The following is a 12,562-nucleotide window of genomic DNA, read 5'->3' as shown; positions in this document are numbered from 1 at the left end:
TAAGAATCCGCCTGCCAATGCAGGGGACACGGGTTTGAGCCCTGGACCAGGAACATCCCACATGCTGTGGAACAACTAAGCCCGTGCGCCACAACTACTGAGTCTGCGTTCCAGAGCCCCCGAGCCACTACTACTGAGCCTGAGTGCCACAGCTACTGAAGCCCGCACGCCTAGAGCCCGTGCTCCGCAACAAGAGAAGCCACCGCAATGAGAAGCCTGCACACCGCAACCAAGAGTAGCCCCCATTTGCCGCAACTAGAGAAAAGCCCACGCACAGCAACGAAGACCCAACACAGCCAAAAATAAATAAAATTTATTTTAAAAAAATTTCCATCCAGTGACAGTAGTGTCATGTTTTGTGTAAATGAGTATTTCAGCATCTGCACAGTAACTTTTTATAGAGATTCTTGACTGTTAAAGGACATTTACTGTGAATGTCGATTCAGACATCTTGAAAGTCACAAATTACAGGGCGAGAGGAGTTTGCAACACTGATTCCAGTTTACTTAAGGGTATGAACAGCACTGATGACCATTTTTCTTAACAATTCTGGTCCTGGGTGTTCTCTTTATGGATGCTATCACCCCCTTAATTAATTTTTTAATATGTTTGGAGAGCTTCTCGGCCATGTTCCAAGCACGCATCTACTTCTGATTACTTTTGCTCTGTCCATTGACTGTGGGTGCATGAAACATGCTTCTTGGTTTAATAAGAGTTGGCTAGGCCTCATCCTCCAGCTTCTGCCTATAATGTCACTTGGAATCATTCCTTCATTCACTCACTATGCAGGGATAACTGTAATAACAAATAGATGCTTTTAGCGGAGCTTCAGACCTCTGACAAAGGCGTCATTTTTCTTTGGAAATTACCAAAGACTTTACAAATGAGGCGGCATTTAGGCTGGCCTTACAGGATGAGCGAGAATTCATCAAGCAGCCAATAGAGGTCTTTTTCGAAGATAAATCTTACATCATAGAGTAGATGAGAATCTGTTTTTGTGTCTCAAAGAGTCCACAGTACCGTGGCCTGAAACTAAGGGGGCCATTTTCCCAACGATTAAAGCCTCTTATAGGTACATTTAGAAACATAGTTTCTCCCAAAGAAGAAAACAAACCGGAGAATGAAATATTCCATAATTTGAAGTGTTACAAAACCAGACAACAGGCCCCAAATGAAGTGGCTTATGCTAAGCTCCACATCACCAACCCAAGAGTTAATTACAGTTTTAGTTCTCCCCAAAATGGAATCTTAAACCAATCAGGAATCACCTGATCAGCACTAGTGAGGTCATCTGCCCGAAAGGAAAGTCACCTTGCAGTAACCTGCCTGCTTTTTCCCCCTACGTAACTTCCTTGTTTCCACTCCCTTCTTTCTGTAAGAGTCATTTTTTCATTTTGTACAGCTCCTCAGAGTTTTCTATCTGCTAAACTGGACGCTCAGTTTGAATCATTGTTGCTTAAATAAACTCAAATTCTTTAATAAGCCTCAGTTTATCTTTTAAGAGTTCGAACACAGTCATGTAAAATTCCAAATTAGGCCAGAAAAACCCCAAATAAAACCAAATCCACCAAAAAGGCCATATATGACTCAGAAATTCATTTCATTCCAGCCCAGTGATTCTCAGCAGGGGGCGATTGTGATCCCTAGGGAACATCTGGTAATGTCCGGAGACACTGTGTGCATTCACACCTGTGGAATGTGTGGATCCTAGAGACGCTGCTAAACATCCCCCGGTGCAGAGAAGAGCCCCACCAGCCCCCATACAAAGAGCGCTCCAATCCAAACGGTCAACAGTGCCGAGGATGAGAAACTCGGTTCTAGCCCACACCGTGTGGCAAAGGGGACATTTATTTAAACTGCCGTGCTTGGTCGAATGGAAATCAGTCCGGCTCTGCTCTTTGTTCCTTAGACGGTTTAAATGATGACATGTAAAATTTACCTTGTTCCGCCCTCACGGCTGCACAGTTCCATCTATAAACAGGGTCCTCGTGAACTTAGGACACTGCACACTCATGTGAACTTACTAATTTGAGTTGAGGAAAAATAAGATAAGACTCCAAGGGTGGGGGGAGAGCATCGTGACTCCAAGGCTGGGGGCCCATCAGTGTTGGCGCAACATAAATATTTTTGAAAGTACATTCCACTGCGAGTGCATGTGTCTAGAAGAGAACTGTTTCATGCGGCTGTAAGAAGAAGCAAAGTTTTCTAAACACAGCCTGTATTATTTGAAATGAGTAGCCTTACATTTGTGCCAGGTAGAAAGAGGGCAAGAATTTCATATTCAGTCAGCAAACATGCAAAGAACGGGGCGGGGGGGGGGGGAGAACAAGAGTGTCCCTGTCTAAAACTCTATTTTTCCGTTTAGTAGTCGCTAACCACATGTGGCTGTTGAGTACTTAGAATGTGGTGAGTCCAGCTTAGATGTGCTATAAATATAAAATACATACCGGCTTTCAAAGACTTAGTCCAGAAAAAAGAATGCAAAATATCTCAACAATATTCAGTTTGATTACAAGTTGAAGTAATTTTTCAATATACTGGGTTAAATAAAATATATTATTAAAATTAATTTGGCCTACTTTTTAATGGGGCTACTAGAAAATTTTTAATTTTGTATATATATATAAAATATACTAATAAATTATGTATTTCTATTGGACAGCACTGTTCTAAAAGCACACATTCCTTCCTGCCGTTGCTTCTAAATCCTATTGTGACGCTGCTCCTGAAAAATCTGAGAGTTCAGATTTCTAACAGGTGTGTCCTTCTATCACCAGGCCACTGGTTCTCAACCCTGGTTGCACATGGAAATCACGCTGGAGACCTGTTAAAAATTACTGATGCTTGGACATCCATCGGCAAAAACAAAGCAACAAAACTCTAGACCTAAATCCCACATCTTATACAAAAATTGACTCAAAATGGATCAACAGAGTTCAATGTAAAATGTCAAACTATAAACTTGTAGAAGAAAACATAGGGGAAGAGTTTCAGGATCCAGCGCTAGGCAGCAAGTTCTTAGACTTTATACCGTAAGCGCCATCCATAAAGGGAAAAATGGATAAATTGGACTCATGAAAATTAAAAGCTTTTGCTCTGTGAAAGCCCACTGAAGAAGACAAACTACAGACTGGGAGAAAATGCTGGCAAACCGCATATCTAGACTAGCCAGAGAAGACGCAAACTCAACAGTAAAAACACAAATCATCTAATGAGAATATGGGCAAAAGACATGAACAGATATTTCACTGAAGGAGGATACAGAGACGGCAAATCAGCACATGAAAAGACATTCAACAACATCTGCCATTAGCGAAATGCAAACTAAAACCATTGCGCTGGGATCTACAATGATCTCAATACAAATTTCAATTTTAAAAAGTACTACCACCCCCCTTCCCATCCTCCCACTCCTCTAGACTCTGATACTCTAGAGTATGGCCCGGGCATTGGGAGTTTAAAATCTCCCCTCGTGATCTTAACGTGTGGCTAAGGTTAAGGACAATTCTTCGGGGATGAAGAATGTCGCTTAATAGGAATTGATAAAATAGAGCCTGAAGGGAGGTGAGGGAAGGTGCTGACTTGGAGCTTTCTGATTGAGGGTTATCTTCACACTGAGTCCCCGAATACGAGAACGCGGCTTATTCTCAGGATGTTTTATGTTCCAGCATTAATGTCTAGCCAGAGACACAGCTATTTCTATCCACTGGAAAGAACAGGATTTGGGCAAACTGACCAGGTGGGATTAAATTGTGATGCCTTCTTATATTCTCTCACCTTCTGAAACCGAGCGGGGCCCTGTGAGGCTCCCAGGCATGGAGGCCTCTTTTTGGTCCCCCTTTCTTGTAGGCAAGACACCAGCCTCCATGACCTTCCCTGAGTTCCAAAGGACACATTAGAACAGTTCCTAATCAAGAGAGGGACAGCCAGGAAAACACCTGAGGCAAGATTAAAGGGACCAGAGAAGCTCATCAAGGTTAGAAGACCCACCACCTGAGACCCTGCACACACCCTCATCTTGTCAGCAACCCCACCCTTGGGAAGCATTGCTATAAAACTCCTCCTCAAATCCTCCTGGGTTGGGACACATAGGTTTTCGAGGCAGGAGCCTGCTGTGTCCCCCTTTGCCTGGCAAAGCAATAAAGCCATCCTTTACTACTTCACCCAAACCTCTGTCTCCAAGATTCGATGTGGCACCGGTGTACAGAGAGGCTGTACTCTTTGGCACAAAGATTATTTTGAGAGACAGCAGGCACAGGAGACGTTCTGAAGACAGAGTAGAAGTTACCTTCTTGTAAGGGGCATTTACATTTACAAGGGAAGTCTCTATTTGTAAGGGGGTCTCCCTCTGTCTACCAGGAAGAGAAAGATGACTAAATCACCAGAAACTCATCAATGGAGAAGGCACTGCCTTAGTAACAAAACTTACCCTTGTTTACCGTGCTTTTCCTGGTCACCTCCCATAACTGGACTCCCTCTACCACCACTTTTCTTTTGTCTTTAGCGGAAGATGGTATTTAAGGTGGTGACTTAGGCCATCTTGAGGCCACCTCAAGGAGTTAGTCATCCTCCTTTGGTATTTCCCATGTATACGTGAGGTATACATGTCAATAAACTTCTCTTGGTATTTCTCTTGTTAATCTTTATCACAGGGTCTCAGCTAAGAACTCGGAAGGGTTGAGGGAAATTATTTTTCCTCCCCTACAGCAAGGAAATTTGAGGATCACTGTTTTAGGCCACTGGCTCTCAACCTTGCCTGCAAGTTGGAATGACTTATGGGACCTTTTCAGTATCCTGACGCCTGAAAGCCAAAGACCCTGATTTAATTGCTCTGGGGTGCGGTCAGGTCAGCTGGAGTTTTAAAGCTCCCCGAGGGCTTCTAACATGGAGTCAAAATCGAAAACCACTAGTTTAGGTATTCATCTTCGCTTATCTTCAACAACTACATCCTTACGGAGCAGGACCCTGTGGAGCTCCTGGGCACGAAAGCCCTTCCGTGTCCCCCATTTCTTGATTACAGGCAATAGGCTTCATTCAGCCCCCCTGACCTTCCCTGAGTTCCACCAGGTCGGTGCTAATTAGGGAAGGGAGGGGATGCGGAGACAAGGGAGGAACAGTCAACAGAAACAACAGTGCAGCCTTGGGGCAGGGTCCTGGTTCCCCTCAAGGGACACACACACATAACAGTATCTTTGAGCTGTTTTGCAGATGCTGAAACTCCACCAGGTGAGAGAAGTTAACTGCATGCTGCCCACAAGCACGTAGACCCCAGACCAGCTGGAACCAGAAGGTTGATGATGCTGCCGCCCACTTACCTCCCCACCAGCCAATCAGAAGAACGTCCACGAGCTGATCACGCCCTCTGTGAACCATTACTATCAAACTCCTCACTACCCCCTCCAGGTGGGGACACACAGTTTTGAGGGCATTAGCCTGCTGTGGCCCCTTTGCCTGGCAAAGCAATAAAGCTATTCTTTTCTACTTCACCCAAAACTCTGCCTCCAAGATTTAATTCGGTGTTGGGGTACAGAGGCTGGATTTGGCTTCAATATCAGCTGTGTTTAGGCACACAGGATTCAAGAGTGAATGCTTTCATAGGTAGGAGAAAACTTTACAGGCTGGGGGGCGGGAGAGAACCCTGTCTGTTCCTCCAAAATCACTGATGACCTGTTTTTAAGGCTGGGCAACTTTTGCCACTTAGCCTCATTACCAGAGCATAGCACGATATCCCCTTTCCCTTGTGAAATGGATTCACCTATCCTGAGCTCACAAGACCCTTCCCAACCACCCATCCAATGGCCGTGTAAATTGCCTAAGTCAGTGGTTCTCAATTTGCTGCGTTTTAGAATCTCCTGGAGACTTTTAAAAAATACCGATGCCTGGCCCCCACCCACAGATGGTCTGATGTAACTGGTCTGGGGTGCAACCTGGGCCTTGGTGTTTGTTTTTGGGTTTTTTGCCGCGCCGCAAGGCTTGTGGGATCTTCGTTCCCCAACCAGGGATTGAACCCAGGCCCTCGACAGTGGGAACGTGGAGTCCTAACCCCTGGACCGCCAGGGAATTCCCAGGGCCTTGGGATTTTTAAGAGTCTCCACGGATCCTAAGGTTCAGCTAAGTTTGAAAACAACTGATCCAACTGAGATTTGATTTAGTGTTGGGAAACTGACTTTGCACCAAAAGATCCTACCAAAAATAGTCAACAAGGCAAGCAGGCATGCAGAATGGGTCGTATGTTCAAGCTAAGGACTCCTAAACAATGTGGTGAAGCGTTCATAAACGCAACAGAGAATGCTTGTAGGTGAATCATTCCTGGGAACACCGTATTCCAAATCTAAATCGCCCCCTCCCACAGCTGAGAGCCCTACAGTGTATCAGAGTCTCTGGCGTGATCTATGCAGGGTTCACGTGCATGCCCAGTTCTACAGATGTGAAGGCAAAGTAGTTCTTCTGCAAAACAGTGACTCTCAACTCATCAACTCTCTACCTCCTGGTGGGCCAATGTTATACCAACATCAAATGCAAATTAAAGATAAACTAATTTAAGTCCTAACTGCCTCTACCTCATCTCCCGAGGGGGGCTGGTGTTTGTGATCACACGTCCAAAGCGGTGTGCCACCTGCGGACTGTCATTTTCATCAGACGTGCCTAATGACAGCTTCATTTTGAAGCTGTCCGCCAGCATTCACTCCTAGGTTCCACAGTAGTGGAAGACATTTTCCCCAGTTAAAATATCCTCTCTGCCCCTTTTCAGAGGACACTTTCAGTTTCCAGATGAGCATCCGAGAGAAGATGCCACCCCTGGCAGCAATCTTTAGGGAGATTTGGAAGAGAAGTTTAACTAAATGTCATAAGAGAGAATCGGGTGTTTTGCACTGTGGTTAAAAGTCCATCCTCTGCCTGCAAGGGATGAATGCCAGAAGATGAGTCACACCGAGTGGGATGTGAATGTGAATAGCAAGGAACAGCATGTAACAGGGGCCTTCTGAACCATGGCTAAAGGCAGACAAGTGGGATGAAATCTCGCTGCCTCAGATTTTCTTGGGCTGAGCCATCTGGAAGCAAACACACAGAACATCTGGGAGACACTGTGGTGGTTCCGCCCAGCTGAGCCCCCTGGAAGCTCTCACCACATGCAGATGGAGATGTGGACTCGAGGAAAATGCGGGTTAGAAGGAAAATGTTACTTCTAAACGTCCCACTGGTTTGACATGGTCCTCTTCCCACACAAAGGGCAGTCTGTCCTGGGGTAAACAGATGACTCAACCAGGGAATAGAATGACTCTGTTAGGTTCAGCCGGGAAGCTCAGGAGATTCTGCTGGCAAACCTGTGTCTCCAGGTTACAGCCAGAAATAGAGAGACGAGAAGCAATTGCATTTCATGAAGCCCACTGGCTTTTCTGTACTGAGTTTCAAATTCCAGTACAATTAAAAATCTATACAAGTGGTTCTCACACTTCAGCATGCATCAGAATCCCCTGGAGAGCCTGTTAAGATGCACCCCCAGTGTCTCAGTGTTTCTGGTTCTGCAGGTCTGTGCTAGAGCCTGAGAATTTGCATCTCTAACAAGCCCCCAGAAGATGCTGATGGCCCAGGGATCATACTCTTCGAGCCACTGCTCTGAGGACAGCTCTGGGTATTTCTTAACCACAAAGGATGACTTACACATGACTCTGAGCACTTACACCCAAGTACCTCTTTCTCTGTAGATATTTGGGACCCCAGCAGGTCAAGTGAGCACAGGATTTGGAGTCACATGGAAGATGCTGACTGTGGATGCCCGTGATGTGACTGGTGCGACAGCAACTTCTGGTTTCATAAACAAAACAGCAGCTGACTGCAAAACAAGAAAAATAACATTAAACAACTGCTGGGAGCATAAAGGGAAATACCAAACCCCACATGCAGAATGCAGAGTGTGTGTGGGACTGGGGAAGGACTCAGAAGATGAAGGGATGTTATTTTGTGGATGAGATGCTCATCTTTTATATGGAAGACAGAGCAGCCTTGAGAGATGCAGCAGGAGGGTTTTGGTTATTTATTTACTAATTTCATGATTATTGATGCCCGCTGGGTGCACAGGGTTGTGCTGAGTTACACATCTGAAAGAATATCATAGTTGGGAGGTTTGTGATGTTGGGATATGGTGCCAGTGGAAGTGGAGTTCATCTTCCCTGAAGATTTAAATTTGGGACTTGACCACTGTTTATTGGTCAGCCAGAGCTGGTTTTAGTCAGACTTGCCTAGATGCAGGAGAATGGATTTAATGATGTCTCAAGTGCTATTTCTTCTTTAGGTAAAGAGAGCATGTAATGGAAAGTCAGCGCTTCAAGGGGAAGCTCTGCTATGTCCATAGCTCACCTTTCCCCATGATCTCATTCCGAGTCTATGAAAGCCATTTAACAACTCTGTAAGCTGGAGGTAACTGATAGCAAAACAATTATTGCCTATAGAAATGCAAATGGAGGGTCCATCAACTTCCCTCCCCCAAGGGAAGAAGGAAGAAGCTGGTTTGATCTCTACCATTCAGCAATACCATTCTGATGCTAGCCACCTGGAGTTAGGGTGGACTCAGCAGGCTAAGGGCACGGTCCGCAACAAGACTGCCCTCGTTTCAGATGCCAGCTGCAAGTCTGGGGGTCCTCAAGCTACCAGCGCTTCTGACTAACTGGCTACAAATTCAGGGAGGCCCACTACTCCTTCATGTTTGAGAATTCATGAGAATGACTCATGGAACTCGGGAAACCTCTATACCTAAGATTACAGTTTTATGATAAAGGATACAAATGAGGACCAGTCAAATGAAGAGACACATAGGGTGAGGTCCGAGAGGGTCTCAAACACAGAGCTACTGTGTCCTCTTCCCGTGGAACCAGGGCATGTCATACTCAGCACACGTGTGTTCACTCACCAGGAAGCTCACTGGAGCCTGGTGTCCTGAGTTTTTACTGGGGTCTCACGACATAGGCATGATTAATTGGATAATTGGCTACATGATTGGACTCAATATCCAGTCCCCCTCCTCTCCCTGAAGGTCCAGCTGACATCACCTGGCTCGAAGCCCCAACCCTCTAATTACCAGGTTGTGTAACAGGGAAGAGCCAATTCTGACTGCATATTGGATCTGTTTCTTTGACTTGAACCTTTGCTTCTCGTTGCTTTTGTTATTATAATCACTGTCTATAGCTGCAAGCATACATAATAGCCTGTCACAGGGAACCCTGCCCCTCTGCCTGACTGTTAAACCAAAAGGCCTTTGTTCAACTCACACAAGAGACATTTTGACCCTGCCCACCTGTGAATGGCTGCAGAAAAGAAAAAAATTAACACATCCCCTCCTAGTTCGCAAGATAAACGGCCTTTTTACTTTACTTCCCCACCTCCTCCCCCTCTCTGTTCTATAAAAGAAACTGGTGTCCAGACCCCAATAAGACGATTTTTGGGGGACCCTAGTCCGCCATCTCTCGATCTGCCGGCTTTCCGAATAAAGTCGCTATTCCTTGCCTCAGCACCTCGTCTCTCCATTTATTGGCCTGTCGTGCAGCGAGCAGAGCGAGCCTGGATTCGCTAACGGTTGGTCTAATCACATGAGTCGTCTCCTTAGCATAAACCCAGTTGTGGTCCAAGGACCCACCATGAATAACAGATGCTTCTATCACTCAGGAAATTCCAAGGATTAAAATTTCCCTCCCAGGAACTATAGGGAGTCAGTCCCCATTTGCATATTCATTTTAATATTCTTGATCCATAAACGTGTCTGTTTTTCAGATGGGTGGTTTAAGTGGTTACAACATCACTGGGTTCCTTTGTTTTTAGTTTTAAAACTTAGATATCTGTAGCGGGAGGACACTTGGAACTGATCTTGGATCACCCTATCATTTTGTGGTTAAGTACCCAATGCCAAGAGATAAGTGACATGCCCTGGGGCCTCACAGCCAGGCGGAGCTGACCTGGTGTTACAGAGACCAAGCTCGCTCTGCCCGCCACATGACAGGCCAATAAATCAGAGACGAGGTGTTGAGACAAGGAAGACGACTTTATCCAGCTTTGGAAAGCCGGCAGACCGAGAAGATGGCAGACTACAGTCTCAAAATAACCGTCTTATCAGGGTTTGGATGCCAGTTTCTTTTATAGCAGAGAGGGGGAGGAGATGAGGAAGTAAAGTAAAAAGACTATAAGATTTGCAAATATCTCCTGGAATAGCCAGCCTCGGGGGAGGGGATGTGTTAATTTCTTCTTGCCTGTAGCCATTCACAGGTGGACAGGGTCCGGATGCTTCCCTGAACAAAGGCACTTTGGTTTAACATTCAGGCAGAGGGGAAGAGTTCTCCGAGGCAGCCATTATGTATAGACAGGATCCTTTTAGTGAACCAAAGCGATGGGAAGCACAGGTTAAAGTAAAAGAAACAGATCCAACACGTAGTCAGATCTGTCTCTTCCCTGTTACACTGGGATTGGAATTTCTGCTTCCAGACTCAGACTCTAAGTTGTGTTTGTAGAAGGGAAAAATAATTTTCCCTCTGCCCTTCTAGGTATTGATTCTTGGCCCCGTAATAAAAGACAGATTAACAGGTAAAAACAAACAGCAGTTTAACAGCATGTGTACACCTCCTGTGTACATGGGAGAGACCCAGCAAAACTGAGTATCTCCCCGAAAGGGCCCGAGCCACCACTTTAAATACCATCTTCAGCTAAAGACAGAAGATGTCGGGTTGAGGGGAGTGAGTTAAGGGGAGGTTTTCAGGCAAAGCACAGTAAACAAGGGTAAAGCTGTTACGCAGATTTAAATTGATGCCTTCGCCACTGATAGTTTCTAGAGATTTAGTCACCCTTCTCTTCCTGGTACAGAGGGAGACGCCTTAACAAATGGAGATTTCCCTTATAAATGTTAAGGTCGCTAATAAAAGGGTAACTTCTACTCTGTTTTCAGAGCTTCTCCTGTGTCAGCTGTTTCTTAACAATAATCAGCTCAAAGTAATCCTTATGCCAGAGAGGCATATTTTGGGGTGGCATATTCTGCTCTCCATGTTCCTCATGAACAAAGTGTTCCCCTCTCTACCCTCCCCCAGACTCCCTGAAGAGAACACCACCCAAGGCCTGATGTACTCCAGTTAGGAACTCTGTTCGTCCTGACTCTTCCTTTAGATCAAGAACTTGTAACCGAGCAGGACCCCATGGGGGCCTTCCCCCACGTCCTCTGCCTTAGCTCCTCTCTGAAGTACCTAGAAAATAGCATTCGATGCACATTCCCTGAGTTGTTTTGCAGATGTAAAAGAACCCTCCCCCTCTCCAACAAATGGAAGAACTACTTGACGACCATGGGCACAGAGCCCCAGGCCTCCTGGAGCCTAAGGACCGATAACGTTAACCCCTGTGACACCGCCCTGCTACTGCACCATCAGCCAATCAGAGAACTGTGCACAAGCTGATCACAGACCCTGCGACACCACCCCTCACCCGGCTTTTAAAAGTGCTTTGCCGAAACCCTTCGGGGAGCTCAGGGCTTTTTAGGGCCTAAGTCACCTGTCTCCTTGCATGGCCTTGCAAATAAACCTTTCTCTGCTCCGAACTCCTACGCTTCAGTTTGTTTGGCGTCACTGTGTCTCTCGGAAGCACGTTAACAAACCCCTTGGCGGTGAGTGTGGGACCTCGTCCCAGTTGGCATCTACATTACCTAAGACAATTGCACTGGCACGTGGAATGTACTTAAAACTGTTTACAAATATATAAATGATACTTAATACAAAAGCACGTAAGTGAATAATAGCAAACAATGATGATTACCATTCATAGGACATTGGCTATCTGCATGCAAATAACTTTCCTTGCACTAACACATTTAAAACTCACATCAACTCCACAGATTAGGTACCATTATTATTATCGCTACTTTACAGTTGAGAAAACTGGTTCACAAAGTTTGAAAAACTTACGGAGACAGAAGATGGCAGAGCACGGTCTGTTTGCTTCTCGAGTTGAACTCAACCTCTAGCCCAGCAGTTCTCAAACTTGAGTGTTCATTAGGGTCAGCTGGAAGGCTTGTTAAAACACCTGGGGTGGGTTGTGGAATTTGCATTTCTAGCAAGTTCTCAAGGGATAATGACGATGCAGGCTTAGAGTCCACAGGTGAGCCACTGCTCTAGGCTTTGCCCGCCAACCCTGAATAAAAATAAACACAAGGCAACACAATCTAAGAAGAAATGCAGGCCAAGTTTTATACACCGCGCGCCATCTTCTTGTACATTTTACATTTTTCCCAAGCAGACAGGAGCGACCCAGGTCTACTCTTTCATTGTTTTTTAAGCATATGATGGGATTGGGGCGGAGCGTGAAATTAAAGGAAGGGATGTCTTCTAGTGTTATTAGGATCTTTCAAGAAATGGGAAAAATGCCAGTAACCTATTTCTGTGCAGATTTCAAACCTGAAATACAGGACTGCCTTCAAATCACAACATTATATCAATTATGTGTTCTGAGAAAATGATACAGAGGAACAGAAAAAAATCTGAAACTCTTTTCTTCTATCCAAGCCTGTGCCAAACAAGAAGAAGGTGCTGGTGGCGGT

At 45.4% G+C, this 12,562-nt stretch overlaps 1 long non-coding RNA gene across 1 annotated transcript in view; it reads right to left on the bottom strand.

Moving 5' to 3' along the window:
• The window catches only part of LOC137217231 (uncharacterized), a 35,430-nt gene extending 23,279 nt beyond the window's left edge, over nucleotides 1–12,151 (bottom strand). The window contains exons 1-2 of the long non-coding RNA XR_010940063.1: nucleotides 11,931–12,151; nucleotides 7,693–7,834 (exon numbers count right to left, since the gene is read on the bottom strand). This is a non-coding gene — a long non-coding RNA (uncharacterized lncRNA). The remainder of the gene's footprint in view (nucleotides 1–7,692; nucleotides 7,835–11,930) is intronic.
• Nucleotides 12,152–12,562: the final 411 nt, after the last annotated feature.

The sequence above is a fragment of the Pseudorca crassidens genome, chromosome X, assembly GCF_039906515.1.
Source record: "Pseudorca crassidens isolate mPseCra1 chromosome X, mPseCra1.hap1, whole genome shotgun sequence".
NCBI lineage: Eukaryota > Metazoa > Chordata > Mammalia > Artiodactyla > Delphinidae > Pseudorca > Pseudorca crassidens.
The sequence above is the reverse complement of the archived record's forward strand: the minus strand, read 5'-3'. Positions and strand labels throughout refer to the sequence as shown.